The 17,543-nt window shown below is 39.8% G+C and overlaps 1 protein-coding gene across 4 annotated transcripts in view; it reads right to left on the bottom strand.

Moving 5' to 3' along the window:
* si:cabz01090165.1 (leucine-rich repeat and fibronectin type III domain-containing protein 1-like protein) overlaps positions 1-17,543 on the bottom strand; it is a 386,077-nt gene that overhangs the window by 344,577 nt on the left and 23,957 nt on the right. The window lies entirely within an intron of this gene.

A 17,543-nucleotide genomic window follows, 5' to 3' on the forward strand; every position in this document is an offset into this window, starting at 1 on the left:
TTTGTAATGACTGTCTCTGATATTTGGTGTAAACGTGCTCAGCACTAAGGTTACTTTTAATGGTGAAAGGAGAGTTTTATCAGGTTTCAGTAAAACGGGAACTTGTCTTGTTTCGGAGATACTTTACCGATGTTTGCAGATGTTTGATGTCACCAGATGTCATGACCCGATTACTCCCCAAAAAAGAAGAAAAAAACGAAAAGAAGACAAACTGTGTTATCTGAATCTGCCTGTTAGGAGCAGATTAATAGAGGAACTACTTCCTTTCTATTGCCTAGATCTGCCAGTCAGCTTGCAGTAGCATTAGGGCAGAGCAGAGATGGAGGCACTACTATCATCACAGGCAGATGGATGCTTTTCTACTGAGTGATGTGCAGGCCAGGTACAGTTTGGTGACACAGAAAGTAGTTCCTACATGAAACTGCAGGCAAAAAAGTGCATTTTTGTTTGTTTTGAGTAACTAGGTCGTGAAGTGACATTGCTGCTATGTATAGAGCAGGAGAAGGCAGACATCTGCACAACGGTTATCTCAAAAACTGGGCAACTGACACCACGGTAACCTAGATGGATAAATAGCACCCAAAGATAGATGAAGAATGCATAAGTTTGATTTAGAGGTGAGGTGTCATTTTAAGGTTTTTGTAGTTTTCTAAATGATATGAGAGTAAACTAAGTAAATAAATAAGTGCGTACGGCGTGTGATAGATGGAGCAATCGAGGCAAAGGCTTTCACTGGCTGCAAACGTCTTCCCAGCACAGCAGAAACCAAAAGCCTCAACATGAAGCTGCTAAATATCTAACTTTAACCTGGTGTGTGACTTATAGGCTTACTGGTGTTATTCTGGGTTCATAGAACTGCATCTGATTGACTCTTCTGAATCATTAGCGCCACAAAAAAAGTCACTAACACTTCAACTCCAGTTCCTGTGGAAGCTTCGTTAGTGTCTCCAGTCATACTGGGAACAGATGCACATGAGACCAACCTAAAAATACAGCCTGACTACAGCAGCACATCGGTGGTGCCTGCTTTGTCGTTGATGCCACTCTAAACAATCATGGATCATGGATGACGGACCCAGACAAGCAGAATCCGCTTTGTACACAGTTTGGGAAAAGGCCTCATGGGCAAACACGCCTAAACATGACAACAGCGCATCCATGCAATCCATTCTTCCATCTGTTTCCACCTTCTTAATTCTTTCCCACTCTCCATTTATCAAGTTCAACCCAGCATCCACACTTCTCCTAGCTATCCCTTTTTTCTCATGTAACTTCACCACTCTCACTCCTCCTGCCACTAGAAACCGCACCCTTTCTCTGGCTCTGCTTTAAACCACTGACCTCCCCTGCTGCGACATTCTGTTTGGCTGATACTTTTTATTGTTTGCTCATATTATGCCTGATACACCTGCTGTCTCAGTCAAACACTGAGGCCCAGATATCTCCCTTATTATTTAGCCATCTCTTGCAATCGTAAAACATGACACGTCTTTCTCTGGTTGAGATAAACACTGACAAACTGGCAGAAAAGTAAGCATTCAGAGTCATTCCTGCTGGAATTATACGCTGCCCTAATGAGAATGTACACGTGTGGGGTCATTTGTTGTCATTACCCATGATGCCAACATCAGCTCACAGAACGGTGCTCCTTGGGGTGTTTGCAGTCTGATAAGCACTGTGACCTGTTAGCACAAACTAGCGTCAGCTTTCATAACCAAGATTTAAAATCAATTAGTTTGGCAAAGGATCATTTATCTTTGTTTTACTGCCTCATAGTAAAAGACAGTGAACTGGGAGACGACCGTAGCCATAAAAAATGTCATCAACTTCCTACGCAGAATGAACTTTTATCTGCACGCGATCTTTCAAACATTAATGTTTTTTCTTGATTCTACCTCACTTCAAGGAAATAAACTGAGGGCTTCAGTCTGTCCACTTCACACTGATGAATACCTTCAGGTTACTGCTGAGAGCAGTTGGCGTTGTTTTATGGCAAATGCTTTCAGGGATTGTCCATTTTTAGTATGACAGATGCTCTTCTGACTAATAAGCTAAATGGTCTAAGTGACCTGGGTCTCATGCTGAGTCACGGTACATGATATGGGACAGTGGATAATTAGAGACATGGGTCTGTGAGAGGGAGAAGCATCTGTGCACTCCCACCCACTCCTCTGAGTCACATCAGTCAATTTTAATGGTGTCTGGGTCAGTGGAGTGGAAAGACTTGACTAGGAGTTAATGGGTGCTTTTCCCCCGCTTGCATTCATTGGAAAGTAATGTGTGTTTGGACCAAAAATAAACTGCACATTGATTAAACAAATTGAGTTTTCAGCAACTTCTCAAATCGTCCAGTGCACAGGGGATGTTTGTTGAAAGTGAGGATAATAAGAATGGAAAAGAAAAATACTGATCGTGATAAATTTAGCACTTAAGAGAAATCCGAACACAGCAGCCGTTCTTTTAATTCTTCAGATAAAAATGAAAGAGGAAAGTTTGTGCCTTAAAAATGATGAGGTTTGATATAATAACGGCTGTAATTCCTGCACAGTTTATGCAATACTTTTCTCAAACCCTTGAATAAAAGAAAATGTCACTAAAAAAAGCAATACCCATTTTTATTTAGTCAACATGTCAGTGATTTGGCAGTTAGCATGTCAGCTAACAGTCAGCATCAAACCTGTTTTGAATTTTACTGACGAAGCACCTTTTTGTCACCTTTGGATCAGGAATTGATTCTTGATTGATTCTATCAGTCGATCCCCGGTGAATACTGCAGCAGAGACAGACAGAAGAGCTTCAGGGGGAATAAATCAGGACATGTTCAGCCCTGACAATCTTTCCACCCTGATCTGTGGTGCTACTGAACACAGGTGACTGTTTTGGTAAAAGCACAGCGAGAAAGCAAGGTAAGAGAGACGGCAATCGATAAGCAGAAATGAAACAAAAAGAACGAGACAAAAACAAAAAGAAAGCTCAAGACAGGCAAAAAAGGGGAAAAAGAAACGGCTTGACAAGTGATTGATAATTTGACAGGAAAAATTGTAAATTATTCTCTGATTTCAGTTTCTCCAAAGAGAACATTTGTCATTTCTGTTGTTTTTCTGTCATCACAAATTGAGTTGATTGATTTTAGAATGTTTGTCACAAAACACAACAATTTGTTTCGGATATCTGTCACCGATTACTCAAATTTCATGGATTAAAATATGCATCAGTTTATCAGGACAAATGAAGACAAGGGAGGAATCGATGAACATTGTTGTCACTACTGCTTCTGTTCATCAAATGATTCAGTCTGTATCTTACACCATCAAAAGATTATTACATTTTTATGTCACCATATGAATGAATATGACCATGAAATGTGTACTGTCACATGTTCAGGGCTGCAGTGTATGCTAGCCAAGAATCAGGGGCATCTATCCGCTGCTGCACCAGCCTCAAAGCTTCTGGGATATGCTCCAATTTAGCCACAACAACATTAGCGAGGTCCAACACTGATGGTGGTTAATCATCAATTTTCCATTTCATTCTGAAGGGAGTGGGATGGCGTGAGGCCTCTGTGAAGGCCTGGAACATTCCTCGAGCACAAACATTAGCTGCTGTAATTATACTGGAAGGTATCATCATTAAAAATGCAGGCGCTGGAGCAAACTTTAACACCATGAGGTCAAAAGGACACACCGGTCCGTGTGCTTCCGTCCACGTAGGAAAATATTTTGATCTTACAGCTTTTTCACAGAGAAATTATGATTCACATTGTGCTACCCATGTTTTCCCAAAACAAGATTCAGATCTCAGGAGATCATCCCGCTTATTTAAAAAAGGTCAAATAAAATCACTTAATATTCCACTGCTGTGGCGGTTTATGCCTCCATCTCAGAGGCTTCATTTTCTTCTTATTGTTTTCAAGGGCATGTTTAGCTGAATATTGGGAGCCACATGCACTAAATGACCACTGGACAGCTGCCAGCTGCTTAAAGACTCCAGAGAAGAGAGTGGGTGGGAGCTCTTCTCTTATCCGTTAAAAGACTGATTAAAGATGAGAATTCTATATTAGCTCCCACGCCTCCATCTCAAACACATTAGCAGATCAGCACAGAGGCTCAGGATAATGTGGAAACGCATTAAGGTGTAGTGTTAACCCTGATAGTTTTAGAAAAAGAGATGAACATGACCGCTAGCCAGTGGAGGAAAGTGTTATTGATCTACTGTCCCGACAAACAACTCGGCGTAAACAGACGACGTCAGCCTGCGAGGACCAGTTAGCGTTTTAAGGGATCTTTCACCAGCACCGTCCTGAGCGCAGAAGTAAAGGTCATCTTATTGATTAGCTAAAAAGATGAGCACTCATAACTCCTCAGCATTGACAATGTTGTTGCTGAGAGCTCAAAAATAATTTAAGAACCAATTTCTTATGCTTACTGTGCAATAAAAGCATAAATGTGGATCCATAATCTGAGCACCATTAAAAATGTATCATCGCTCCCCCAGTTAGAGAGATTTAGCATCCTTATAGTTTACTGTTGGCTTATGACACTAGAAGTTGTTCAGACCTAAATGATGGATGAAACTCTTCTAGCTCCATTTTAGGTCTCAAGCTAACTCACTGTTAACACAAAACAAACTGATTTCTCAACCATGGGGATTGTCTGCAATCACCATGAGCTGCCCAAAATTTATCTGTCAGCTTCAGATTTTTTACCAGCCAGCTAGAAGCTGAAACCAGTGTTTCTCTGACAGTTGGTTGGGTTTCCTGCCTCGACACCTGCTGCTTGTTAAATTACAGAGGACAGACAATCTGCCAGTCTACCAGAAAAGACCAGGCTATGAATTCAATGAACAATTTGAAACAGAACTGTCAAAGTGTCTTGAAACTCACTTCCTCTGAGGGCATCGCTGCAGGCTGCCACTGACTTCTGACCTCCGTCAGATGTAGATGTGAACTGCTTGTATCTCACAGCAAACATTTGATGAACTACAGAAAATTAAAGACAGAAAAAGCGAGGTCCTTGTATCTGTATGTATTTAAAGAAGTGATGTCATGTTGCTACATTAAAGCCACCTTAACCCCTACAATAAACAAATGGGATGTATAGTAAAATATCAGGTGACCAATGGTTGCATGCTTTATTTTGTTAATGAGATGGAATTAATGTGCTCATTTACCTTTTAAGAGTGAAGTCTTTTTTTGGACACTAACAAAACAAAATGTAATAAAAGTAGAGCTCTGTGGGGACAATACACAACATACTACACTGTAAAAAAAATCCTAATATAAAAGTATTTTACTGTGTATTTTACAGTTTTGTTCTGTTCTTCTAGAATATCATTAGATTTACATAAATAGACTGATTTCACATTTCAAATGTAAATTAATGTAAAATCACTGTAATGTAATAAAACATAATTTTCTTGTTTTTTAATTGTATTTGTCTGTACATATGCATATTTAGATTAAAATACATTCACAAATGTATCATGATTTCACAAATATGTGTCAGTTATTTGAAAGATTGAACTGTTAAATTCAAATGTAATGCTATGGAAAAATATATAAAATGATTATCACAAACTTTTTTTCCATCAAATAATTATTATTATTATTGCTATTTAGGGCGACAGTGGCTCAAGAGTTGGCAGTTCGCCTTGTAATCAGAAGGTTGCTGGTTCGAGCTCAGACACTCTCGGTCGTTGTGTCCTCGGTCCACTTCACCTACCGCCTACTGGTGATGGCCAGAGGGGCCGATGGTGCGATATGGCAGCCTCGCCTCTGTCAGTCTGTCCCAGGGCGTGCAATCCATTATTATTTAAACCAACTGTTAACTGTATATTTCTGTACATTTAAGTATTATTATTCATATTGCCACATTCACTGACCTTGTTTATAGGTAATTTCATTGTTTAATCACATTAACATGTTCCTAATTTAATGTTTAAAAGCACTTGAAAAAGGCAAAATCCCATGTAAAGTTAGGGCAACAAACTGTATTGTCATTACTGAAAATAACCGTATTTTTATGAGAAAGTTATTTTCTGTTATTTCATGGTATTATTTTGGTGCCCCAGCTGCTGGAATATTACTGTTTTTTTAGGATTTTTTTTTAACAGTGTATGAAGTCTTTAAGATTAGACCTGATTATTCAAGACTTAGTCAGGAGCAGAATTTTAAACTTGATTCTGTATTTAACAGGTAGCCAGTAAATAGAAGTTAATATAGCAGAACTGTGCTCTCTCTTCCTAATCCTTCTCTGTACTCTGCAGCATTTTGGGTCAACTGAAGGCTTTTCAGGGATGTTTTTAGGACAGCCTGATAATAATGAATTACAGCTTAGAAGTAATAAATGCATGAACTAGTTTTTCAGCGGCACTATGAGACATGTTTTTAATTTTTCACAAATGCAAGAAAGCAATTCTACATATTTGTTTAATATGCAAATTAAAGGACACATCCACCACTATATTTCTAAATATTGCAGGATAACCTCAGTTTTAGGAAAACAGAGGTTATCCAGGCCTTTATTTCTATAAGACATTCCTACTAATTGGTCTGTGCCATCTTTCTTCATGTATTGATAAAGCTGGGTATCGTCTGCATAGCAGTGATGTATGCTATGTCTTCAATGATGCTGCCTAAGAGAAGCATGTATAAGGTAAATATAATTGGTACATTACACTTTGAAACACCATTATTAATCTTTGTGTGTGAAGAGGACTCTCCACTTGAACACAGTGAAGTCATTGAGATAGACATGATTCAATCCACTGCAGTGCAGTGCCTTTAATAACTACAGCATGCTCTAATCTTTAAAATATTGTGGTCTGTGCTACACTGAGGTCCAACAGGAAAAGCATATAGATGAGTCCACTGTCAGACTGTGACGAGTTCTGAAACTCTTCATATAAAATATTCCTCTGCAGACGATCAGTTTGAATTTTTTTATTAATGTTTGTCTCCCACCAATAAAGATAGATGGATCATATTGAAAATTGAAGCATTAATTAATGGGGAAACTTCTTTGAGCAGTTTGGTAGAAATATTAATATAAGGTTTTAAAGAAGTAATTATTGAAGTTAACCCAGTAAAATCAATCACACAGACAGTCTAAATATTTATCAGCACTAATAAACGTTGCTGTGCATAATGATGCACCGTAGCATGTCTGTGAACAATGTTTATTGTGAAGAAATTAAAGTCCATACCAGGTAAAGTTAGGGTGTTATTATTTTTTTCTTCAATCTGTGACAAATAGTAAGATGTCCCAGCTTTATTGAGAGCTTTTTATAGGCAACATACTCTCTAAACAAAGGTCATATAAATTAGTGAAACATCGTTGTCTCTGTTTTTAAGGACACGATTTTTATGAACACCTATTATCACAGGTCACCACACGAGTCTCAGGACATGAACCACAGCACATAAATGCAACACTTTCTGCATGAGACTAAATATTGCCTGAGAACCTAATCCTGATTCCATTTCCCATCATACGGTAATTATGAAAATTAATTTGTACCATTTAAATACAATTTCTTGGAGGCATAGTTGAGGATGAGACACATTATATAGGCACATCTTCTCAGCATCTAATACCAGTTTGGGTAAGACTCGGACATGAGTTGCTAAATCTGACCTGAAAGTCAACAAACACACTGTAAAAAAAAAAAAAAAATTAAAAAATCTCCTTCGTCTTGAAGTAAATCAGTGAAGCACTTTGCTACTGGCTTCATGGCATAATTACTCCGTAATAAGGAGGCTCGGGGGACTGAGGCATTATGCAATAAATCACACACTGTTCAGGTTTTCTAAGTCCTCTAAATCTATCCCTGGGGTTTCTTCTATGCTTAAAGACTACACTGCAAAAAACTGACACACTTTGACCCACAATCTGTGAGGTCACATTGTAAATATGTATTTCTTGAAGATGAGGTGAAATAAAAAAGCACAAAGGAAAATCAGTATCGGTAAAGCTTTAAATCTGTAATCTGAATACATAAACAGTGCCTGAGAGCAAAGTTTTATATAAATTACTATTATCAAACAGCTTATATATGAATATAAGATGAATTAAAGCTGGATTTTCAGTATGACTTTTCCTCATTTTAGACCTGTGAAAGTATTTTCAAGTGAATTGTTGTAAATCTAATAAAACTGTCTGTCACAAATTAATTTGCGACAAGGGTGAGATGTTTCATATGTCTTAAATAAAGTGAAGAGCGTGTAGTTTTGTGCAGTGTAGGTGGTTCGGCTGTTGCCAGTGGGATTTATTGAGGAGTGGTGTTATGAGATTTAAGGCTCCTGTGGAGCAGACAACATTTAAAAGCAAATAGAGTTGTGCTGCAAAGCGTTCAGATGCCCCGAGCAGAAAATGGCACCAGTGAAATCCAATGAAATGATTTACCGTGGATAAAAATACAAACCAGCCGTCACGTTTCACTTTTAAATTTAGGACAGGCAAAATATCGCAGTTAGCTTTACAAAGGTCAGCCGACAGCTGGTTTAGGCGTTCATTACTCTCTGCAAACCATTTAAATACTAATTTCTTTGAACTATTTTAGGAATCTACCCGTGGTTTTAGAAAAAAATGGGCTTAAATCATTTTATCCCTTTTTTTGGTTTATTTCTGCTCGATTGAATGGAAGTAGCTCCCTCTACTACCTTTAATTTTCTTCCTGCTATTATTGCTGATGTAAAACACATAGATGGAAGATGGACTGATTTACATAAATGACTAGAAAAGGAGAACAAGCAACAGTGCTGCCTAACATCCTATTAGATAAACACATAAATTCTTATCAGTCACCTGACCTGGATAAGGAGGTCAGTAGGCATCTTTTGCACACACAGACACCACTTTCACTTCCTCTCGCATCACAATTCAGCACATGTCCTGGTGACTTCTGATACCAATATGCTGCCACACACACACACACACACACACACACTGGAAGACTGAAGAATATAAGGGGAAAAAAATCTGCTGTCTGAGCGTGTCAAAGCTGCTGGGCCTCTTGAAGAGTGCCGAGTTGAGGCAGGGCTCTTATTATCGGCTTCTCCTCCTCTCACTTCAGTAACCATCTTCACTGTGTGAGAGCGGGACTAAAGACGAGAGGAAAGACAGACAGACATGAGACAGAGCAAGAGAGGAAGCCGAGGCAGAGGAGGGGGTGACAGGGATCAAGAGAGTGCGTAGGTGTGTTCTCAGCGTGTACAGTATGTTTACTTAAGCTAAAATAAAAAGTGTGTGTGCTTTAAGTTTCTGATCCTGTGTAGGTGTTTCTGTGTTCCCGCTGTGAAGGTCATGCCTTTAACAACTGTGTGTGTAGAAAGTGTAGGAGTGCGTATGAAGCATTAGTATGTGTTACTTTTACTTTAACCGTCTCCCTGTGACATTTGTGACTGTTTACTGAGAACAGCATCTATCACAGAACAATGTTTTGTATAGTGATGTTAAACATCCCATGATAACTCCGTCATAATCCCTGCCGCTACGACCGCACTATTAAGCCCAGTGTAACGGGGGGATTGTTGTTGGTGAGCGGCTTCCGCTGCTCATCTGTTACTCAACTGTTCATCTGTCACAATCTGGATCTGCGGAGCTGTAATAAATGAGGATCCCTGTTTAAGAACCATCTTTTAATCACTAAAAGAAAAAAAAGATATGAAACGAAGCTACAGATGAGGCAAGAATGTCTTTTATCCAGTAGTCACAAAAAAAAAGGAAAATTAGACAGCTGCTGCCTAATTTCTCCGCTCACACAAGAGGCCCAGGTTTAACTTACACATATCACAGAATGCCACAATTCATTTGGATTCTTTTCTAGTCTGCTATCAATTAAAAATGGCACAGTTGGTCTTGGTTAGGCATCGAAAATCACTTGGATATTTAGGCTAAAAGCTAAATCACAGCTTGGTTAGGTTTAAGCATCAAAGCATTTCCGTTACCACTTCCTGTAAAGCTCCTTTTTCCAGGGTTGCCATTTTGAAAACACCTTTTTCAGGAGAACAAGCTGTCCTTTTCATTTTTCTTCACATTTATTAAAGAATGAATTAAATTAATTAATTTAATTCTAATAATGAGAGAGAAAACTGCAACCTTAATTTTCATGAACCTGCATACCTTTCTTTCAGCCACAATCCCCATGCTTTTATTTTGAAGGTTAACCAGCTAGCCTCAGCCTTTCCTGTGTTTTGTTTCCCTTCCAACAGGCTGCCCAGGTCACTGTTGCGCTCCTCCTCGACATCATTCAGTTGCTTCACTGTTTTGGACTGAAACTGGCGACAGAAGTCCTTCTTCTGCTCTATGCCGAGCTTGTCGGAGCTGCGGAGCAGAACGAGGACTACCATCTGCAGCCAAAGATGGTGGAGTTGGAGTCTGTCCACAGGATGAGAAACTGAATGGAGAGGCAGCTGAATATTGATACATTATTTACTGTCACACATTCCCACACTCACATCTATTCATCAACTGATTTATTTGAACGTCTAAAGCAAGTCCAAGCTTGCCACAGAAATCCACACTGATCTCTCAAATTTAAACACTGTTTTTCCTTTAACCTAAACGTAGAATTACCTTAAAATACAAACATTAAAAAAAAAAAAATCTATCCATCTATCTCAGAGAAGAAATTTTGCATTAAGGTTCTCTTTGTTTTATGAACGTTTATTCATAAAAAAAAAAAAGAGAGAAACCCTGATTTTCCTGAACATCCAGTTTCCAGCACAATAAAGAAAATCCTTATCCACTTATTGACTGGATTGTATAAAGTGAATGAAACCCTGGTGGACTTAATCTAATAAGATTAACAAGCCATTTCTAATCCACAAACACCCCGGACTTTTCAGACGCATAAAGCCTTTTTTCCAGCAAAGCAGCCTTTGAGACACGCTTTGCTGCTCTTCTGTGGAGAAAAACAAAAAACATCATTACCTAAAAGTCACTCTCAGGGTTGGCCTCTAAATGCTGTATTTCCTGCTTTAAAGATGGCCGCAGAACAGCAACACCTTCGAAATGGCTTATTTTCCCCACAAACTTTGGGCCGTAGTCATCATAATCCTGTCAACTCCAAACCAAACGCCGGGTTTTTATGAGCAAAGCCTGCGTATCGCTGTAGCCACCAACCAATGAGTGTAATGACAGTGTTTTATCTAATAAGGTCAGCAGCACTCCGTCTAATCCTCCAGCAGCCTCCTCCACTGTCAGCGAAAACAACATTAGCATTTTTATGGTGCAGCCACAGTACACAAATGTCATCATGATTTCTGACATTGGCTTATATTACGCTCGTTAAGGCGTCCGGCTTCAATAACACTCTCTCAGGATGGAAATACAACCAACTGATGTTCGCTCTGTATTCCAGGGCGAAGAAATAAATTCAGGCCTCCTATTGGAGTAATGTGTGGTGATAGAGTCAGTCAGGTGATATCAACAGCCCAGTGATGAGCATACATCATCATGTTGTACGCTGTCATCGCACTATGCAAAATACAAGGAAATTAGGAGTGATGTACTGGTTGGTGCATTAAAACGCACAGTAGCTGCGCAGTAACTTTAAGCAACTTGATGCAAGAAAAATATAGATAACTAATGATGACGGGACTGCAGATTGTAAAAATTTCACAGGGCTATTTTCATTTTGCACTTTGGAGTTCATTTAGAGTGTGAATGGCCCAGGGAAAGAAAACTATTCATGTGTCTGACAGTCCAGACTTTATTGTAATTTGATATAATACTCACACTGTGTTATGACTGCGTTGTCAAAAGATGCATGAGCATTGCTAGACCGCGTTTTCCAGAAAACTGAACAATATTCAGCATCTTCTTCTAGTTTAAACTAGAGATGACTAAATGAAAATGTATTAGATATCATTGGGTTAATTTGTCCAAACGCATCAATTATCAAAATAAATTATGTAAAAACACTTTCACAGAAAGTTAAGAAAGGTTAAGAGATTTGTTGGTGCCCACAAAAACTTTGAGGTTCACCAATGACAACGCATACAAACATGGAAAACCAAGAAAATAATAATATGCCAGCCTGTTTCTGACTCCTGATCAGCTGATATGAATGAATGGCTTTCATTTTCTTCCTACCTCCAGGCTTAAAGAACTACAGCGTTTCAACAATCCTCTTGCTTTTAATTTGAAATTTCAGTCACTGCTGACCAGAATGAATAGACTAAATTGGTGACAGCACTTCCTCCGTTCTTGGGGATCTATTTCAAACTGTAGGTCTGCTCTATCCAGAACCAGGAGTAGAAGAAGAACTATCAACTCCAACCCAAAAAGGTGGACTTGGACTCTGACCTTTGTTGCTTTGACATTAATTATCATTTTATTTAAGAAATAAAAGATCCAAACAAACTTCTGCACCTTCCCTCACCATTGCTATAAAATTCAGCAGGAAATGCTGCTATCAATAGGGAATAAAAAATGTTAAAAATACATGAATTATTGCATACATGCATAACACAGAGAGCTGGTGACATACTGTATCAACACGGATGAGACAATGACAGTAAAAACAGGAAACCACAGCAAGGCAATCACAACAAACTGTAATTATAAATTGTTAGTCACTGTTATTTCCACAAACTGCATCCTAGCGAATCATAAAAGGATATCAAGTGTAGAAATTATGTGTCATTGTTCTTCTACAATCAAAGGAGCAATTCTTTTTCACAATGGCTTTGTCACACTTTGGACATTTAAAAAAAAACAACTAAAGTACCTCTTATGCTCGATGAAGTTGTGTACACACATCCTACTGAGCTGTGGTAAGGTGGTAGAATAATTTAGGGCTCCAGGGGTGAAATCTCTGAGACAGGCATGTTCCTGGACAGCCCTCACACACACATTTGCAACATAGTATTCCCAAAATGTGGTTACTTTTTGTGCATGTCTGGCACTCCGTAGATAGACAATTTTTCTTAATGTGTTATTAAATGTGCAGCTTTAATATTTCAATATTTTTACAACAGTTTACAACAACTCTTCCTTTACAGACATAATATTATAATAGTGCTCATCTTTGAATACATTTAAAACAGATTTGTCTCACTGAAGCCCAGAATTGTCTCATTAAATGTTTCCTTTCTTGATTAAGCTGCCGTTGATGTCTGCACTACTCAGGGAGTCATTAGTTAGAGGTGAATGGTTGAGCAGCTACAGGCCCCAGATGAGTTGCAAACAGAATGTGAAATTAAGACCGGTTACACCCTTCTAACAACCGATTTGGCAAGTAACCAAAAAGTCATCATAGCTGAAAGCAAAACAGGTATTTACAGAGATACCCACATGTGCCCATTATCCCACTTCTCTGGCTAAAGTCTGGTTAAGTTACAGGTTTTCAGATGAACCCTTTATGATTGAAATAAGCCAAAGGACTGTTGGTAGGATGTGCAGCACAGCATCCATCGTCAAAATCTTAAGAGAATCTGCAATAATGTAAAATCATTATAAAGCTGCTTCCATCCTTCTGCTGGCTACAACAGGATCTTTACAGGATCTTTAAAGAGTTTGAACAACCTATGAGCGCTACCTAATAAACTAAACTACCCATCCATCCATTTTCTTCCCCTTATCTAATTCAGGGTCACAGGGCGACATGCTGGGTAGATTCTGGACAGGTCACCAGTTTGTTGCAGAGCTAACAGAGACACACAGACAGACAACCATTCACACCATTTAGAATCACCTGTTATACTACACCCACTAACAGCTGGAGAACTCATAGGGAGAGCATGCAAATCCCAAACAGAAAGACAGCGGAGGCCAATCCCAGGACCTTTTCACTGTGAGGGAACAGTTCTACCATTGTGCCACATAATTTTAATAACTATTAAATACAGATTTAACTATTTAATACAGATTTAGGTGTGTGATGAATTCAAGCTTTTAATGCAGTACACAGAAGAACAGAATTGTGGCTCCATCTCTGTACTGACACTTGAGAGTAGCTAAGGATAAGTGTGTTGCACCAAGACCTCAAAACCTATTGCTTCACTCAAAACCAGTTAAGTAAGCAAAAGAATGTGTTCCCTTTTTTATAGATAACAACCAAAAAACCTCTTATAAAAATGAAAAAGAGGGTGGTGCAAGGTAATACATAATATTTCAGTGAACGTCTCAGGTACTGATGATAGTACAAGTAAAATAATTTATTTGAATACTATGAGCTGGAAATGACCACATCACTAAAGCACAAGGCAAAGCCCTGACTGTACAAGTTTGATTCCCTGTGCTGAAGTTATCTTCCCCCATTGTCCCGTCTGTCTGTTAGTCTGTCATTAACACCATCAACAAAAGGCATAAAAATGTGAACAGTCTTGTTGCCAGCACATTTCCTTAATTTCCAAGTCAGAGCATCCCGTTATTTTTAATGCAGAAAGACAAAATAAATTTTACTAACCCTGAAAGCAAGCAGGAAATCTCTGCAGACAGCCTCTGTAAAGACACACACAGTAATACGGGTGGACTGTGATCATTTTAGTGTAACACAGTGAATGCGTGCAGACAAAACCACCAAATGTTGTGGCTCAGCAGCCCTGTCCTTTGTCTTTATGCTGGTCTGGCTCAGACTACAGGCTGGCTGCCAGTCCGGAGACATTACTCGGCTGGAGGTGAGCATGTCTTGTCGATCAGTGGTGGGCCCCTCCACAATGGATTGTAAGGTTTTTCCTAATGGGGTCATCTGGCTCTGGCCTCATCCCACAGTCTGAGAATTATTTCTAGACAGCACCCTGGACTCTATCAGTCCAAACAGCCGGGCTATTTCTGCCCACGCCATCGTGCCTGACACATAAGGGATTATTGCCGAGACTACATCAGGATCAGGAACCACACGGAAGCACACCACATGGATTTGTACAAACACAAGCACACAGAAGATCAACGCAACTTATTTACATCACTCTGGGTAATGCTGCCTGCAGAAACTCAAACAGAAAGGATGCAAGAAAAGCACATTTATCTGTTTTTTTCCCCCTCTGTGTGTGGCGGTGTATGCGCATTGGCTGATGACATCTGCAGCAGTGATTGGATCTTTAACCTCTCCTGTAAAGTCAATCATGATGGCAGTGAAGTAGAGATGAGGGGAGGGGAGAAGGGGGAGGGCACAGCAATGATACAGTAAAGAGGTCAGATGGAGAGCAGAAGATGAGGAGATGGTGCTTGGAGGAGGTGATTGAGAGGTCAGGGTGAGACAAAGAGGAAAGGGAAAGGATGTTTAAGGAGTAAACGTGAGGTGGAGGACACTGGCGTGAAGTGTAGGAGGGAAGGATGGAGGCTGAGATCTATGAGCAAAGGGATGGAGGACAGAAAATGAGGAGGGGAAAAAATGGCACGAGGAGTCAGGAGGTTAGATGAATGAAGGGCACTGGACATGAAGGACTAATGAATGGTTGGAGGAGGGTTAGAAGGCCAGAGCAGCAGAATATGTAAGTGGGCGAGAGTTAAATGGGATAACGTGAAGAGGGGTGAGGCAGGTTAGAAAGAATTACTGGCAAGGCAAAGAAGAATAGACGGATTAAAAGGGAATGCAAGAAAGATGAAATCTCAGAAAAAGATTACAGAAAAAAAAATAGCCAAAAAAGGAAGATGAACAGAGAGTGAAAAAAGAAGGAAACTCAAAAAGAATGCTGAGAAGCAACGAGGTGCACGAGAGGACAAACGAAGGAACACGCAGGCGGAGTCAAAGATGGGATGGATGCAAGGATGTTGAGAACTGGAGCACAAATAGAGGACAGGACAGAGGGATAAACAGGCCAGTATGGCTCATTAAAGTTGGATCAGGAGCTAAGCTGGAAAGGTAATTGTCTAGTTTGGTCTGGTCCAGCCTGGCTTGGCACACTGACCCCACTGCCCTCTGACACTTTAACCCATTTTCCTTCCGGGTCTCTTTGGAAGAGCCGACCAGATGCTGGGGGATTATCTGCTGGTTGTGGGTCCTGTCTTTACTTATGTGTTACTTAGAATGACAACAACTGATCCCTGATGTTTGGTCAGTGCTGGTCTGAATTTGATGTCATGGCTCATTTGATCAAAGCATGACCAATGAAAACTAGTTTAAACAGAGTGGTTTCCTGCTCTGAACATCAACTATAGTTGACTTATTACACTTTCATACATTTCTTTTTCTCACACCCATACTGTTCCGATGCTGTAGGCTATTTTAAAACAATTCGGATGGCTTTAAACACTCAGTTTGAGGCAGTTACCTTCGACTCTTGTATAACATCAGAGAGCTCATCTCACATGGGTACAAAAGACCCGCCTTCCTGGCCTTTATGTTTACAAGGGGCAGCCAGTCAGAAGAAATTCAAAGAGTGGTGGAAGGAAGCTGCTGGCAAATCCTAGGAGCAGTGGGAATTTTTTTTTAGTTATAACCAGTCACCCTAAAAAGGATTTGTATACATAATGCCCATAAGTCACGCAAACCAACAAGAAAACACGAAAACACACAACTAAACTAATTCCAAAAGTCCTCCCCCATGCATCAGCAGCAGTGCAAAACACTGAAAGGCATTTCAATTTAAGTCCTGAGAGCCTATTTCTCATTCTTTCCACTCAGGTTATATAAGGGAGTTAAATTCAGGAGCGATCCCTCTCTCTAAGACGATCTTTGTACAGCGGTTTGTTCCACAAATTTGGACACCACTTCTCATCTTGAATCAGCTGAAATGGAAGCCTCCCAGAAATGCACAGCTGGGTTAATGGATTGGTTGGGTTCTCGGTTTGGCGAGGGTGATTGGGGATTACTTGGATTCACACTGAAGTCGCACTGCATCCTAGCCAGTGGCTGACTTTTAATAGTTCTGTCAGGGGTTGGCAGACTGGCAGCGGGCATTTGGACAGGCTGCCTTGTGGGTCACCCTGGTGAGATGGGTGGTTTATTATAAAAGGCAGCTTTAAAGCTCCAAATTCCCTCACACAGATATTTTCATATATTCCGACTGATTAAACTCTGATGAGCTTGCGTGGTGCTGAAGCCATGCTGGGAAAGTTTTAGATATTTTAATTTCCATACTCACTCCCTAAAGCTGAAGGTGCCATCGTCTGATGAATCTTCTGCTTCTAATGTGTGCTACAGCTATCAAATGACATGATGTGTTGTGACATGGCCGGTGAGCGCAACCCACATGAGGGGCACATTCAGCATTTCGAGGCTGAACAACATGCGAGCCATAGTTTTTTATATATCTCAAGCCTTAGCAGGCTTTGAGGTATGTTTTCTCACATTCCTTGGGTGTGTCAGTGGTATCCAATCACCAGTGATACATGTATCAAATCCACAATAATGAGAAGAAATATATAATATTAATTGTGTTAGAGCTCATGGGTGCTGCTGTGCTCCTTTCACCTCATAGTCTGTTTAGCTTTGTCACTTTCTATGCTGATTTGAGGACGAGTGAGTCTGTATCCTCAGATGACCCTGGAGCCTGTATTTATTGGTCATGTTATTAAATCACATTTTACTCATGCAAAACAATTAACCATAGCTTATCCTTACCTCTGCTCCCTCTGCCTAACAAAAGTCACAAA

Source organism: Oreochromis niloticus, linkage group LG14 (genome assembly GCF_001858045.2).
Source record: "Oreochromis niloticus isolate F11D_XX linkage group LG14, O_niloticus_UMD_NMBU, whole genome shotgun sequence".
Taxonomy (NCBI): Eukaryota; Metazoa; Chordata; class Actinopteri; order Cichliformes; family Cichlidae; genus Oreochromis; species Oreochromis niloticus.